Raw genomic sequence first — 2,241 nt, forward strand, 5'->3', positions numbered from 1 at the left:
ATATTATGTCTCCTATCATTATTATACTATCTTAGTACCTTTTATAACACTTGGATGTAAGAGAGCTGAGTTATATAAATACAGTCTATTCAATTTTATTTCAAGATACAACTAAACAATCATTTTTTATGTTAGTAAAGGTTTTTGTGTTTTCAGTTAGACTTAATTTATATTTTGGCAAAGAGCTCAGGTGTCACTTCACACCTGCTAAGCTTAGTTTCCTCCCATTAAAGTTTGTTGCCTGCCTTCTTATACAAATGGAGATAATTTAATCCGACTGAAAACAGTAACTGGGGATAAGGGATTTAGCCAATAAAGAAATAAAAGTGATACTCCTGCACTGTAACTACCTAAATCTCACAGGTGCTCTTTTTCTAAAGATTTATACCCACACATTAGTCTTCTATTTTAATATTCTTCATGTACAGCCCTTATCATATAAATTTAAATTTTGTTCTTTATTCAAACTTCTGATACATTTTATTCTTAGACATACATGGCGTATTCATTGATTGAACAAGGATGTTAGATTCTTTTCAGATTTTGGTAAAGAAAAAGGCTATTCCTGGAAACTATGGGTATTCAGGAAATTCCTGCTTAAAGAGGAAAAAATATTTAAAGTCCAACCAAACGTAGTGCAAAGCTCCTACAATCTGAGCATTCACAAGCCCATTACCAGAAGCAATGACTACACAAATCCTAGTCAATACATTATTAATAAATAAAAACACTAACCGCATATTTGGAAGAAGAATGCAGAGTTTATTAAAATAAAATTATTTGACTTCCCATTGAGAAATGCAAAACCTGTAAGTTCTATCAATAATGTAGTTTGGATTATTCATTAATTTTGTAGTTGGACAGATTCAGTATATGAATCACTATTTGAAGGCTAGAGAGAAAAGACAAGTTGGTGATCAAAAATATTAGGATACTTCTCAACGGAAAAAATTCATACATGATCTTCCTACAGAATCTGCATTTCTCAGATAGGCTTTGGCCAGTCAACAAATTAGCCAGTACAAGTCAGGTCTGCAGAATGGCTGTTAACAAGGTAAATAGAAATTCCTAAAAGGAACATGTGTTGGGTAGCAGAAACTGGATCCATAGCCCAGGAAAGGGAAGCCACAGAGTCTATAATTCAGGGATCTGAAGCCACAGGATCCACAGCCCAGTGAGTAGCAGCTTCTAGATCTGTAACCCAGAGAGCAGCAGCTGCTGGACCCAAAGCCCAGAGATCCAGGATAAGATGCCTGGAAGGGACTTCAGAGTGTGGAGGTCCTTGGGCAGTAGCATGGCATCTAGTAGGTGTTGGACAACACATAGTACATCTGGGAGCTGATGAGCTTGCAGCAGGTCTTCTGACAGCCACTGTAGAGAGAGGAGCCCAGCTGACAGGTGCTGGGAGAGCAGAAGTCAGTCAGTGAAGTAGACCAGGTTGCTGGGATAGGAAGAGCCACAGAAGGAACCTGAGTAGGACAGGTAGTACCCAAGGGACCAGGAGAGGAAGTTACTAGAACAGTGGTTGTAGGACATGTTGACAGGATATGTGAGTTCAGTTGAGTGTAATTAAGAAGATTCTGAGTTTTAATGTCACTTCAGAACAGTGACATTTTTATATTCTTAGCAATAGGTGTGGTACCCAACAGTGTCATCCTTTACACATTCGTGCTCCCTTATTTACATATGTGTAACTCAGTATTCTTCTCTGTAATTGCACTGGAACAGTTTTCCACACATTGTATTTATGGCTGCTACAATTTTGCTGTTACAGCCAAAGCCAATGAAATATTTTTGTTAGAAAGGCTATGACTGTTTTAATGCTTATTCCGTCATGTCCAGTAAAATCCCTCCTTTTCCTGTTGGCATTATTTTCATGTGTCTTATTATTGGCTGGTGTGAGCAAATACTTTAAATGGTGGGAAATGGAATAAAGTTACCTTTCTTTTCTTGTCAATGAATCAGATTCACAACTTTGCCCTTAATGAGGGACCCTCTGAAGACTAACCCTATTTGTCACCATCCTTTCGGATTGTACAAAATTATTTTTCATCTATTACACACTATTATCTAGTGTGTCTCACACCCATGGAGAGGGGAAAATATGAACCAAGACAAATTTAATAACATTGATGCTCAGGATCAGAGAGAAACCTGGATGACTATGTGGAGCATGGTGGCAGCAAAGGACAAAATGAGAAGTCACAAATGGCAACCAATTAGGGCCTTTATGAAGAGAAT

The 2,241-nt window shown here is 37.7% G+C and overlaps 1 pseudogene; it reads right to left on the bottom strand.

The window, feature by feature from the left end:
- Positions 1-1,046: 1,046 nt before the first annotated feature.
- On the bottom strand, positions 1,047-1,581 carry LOC134364342 (keratin-associated protein 13-1-like; annotated as a pseudogene).
- Positions 1,582-2,241: the final 660 nt, after the last annotated feature.

Source organism: Cynocephalus volans, chromosome 1, assembly GCF_027409185.1.
Source record: "Cynocephalus volans isolate mCynVol1 chromosome 1, mCynVol1.pri, whole genome shotgun sequence".
NCBI lineage: Eukaryota > Metazoa > Chordata > Mammalia > Dermoptera > Cynocephalidae > Cynocephalus > Cynocephalus volans.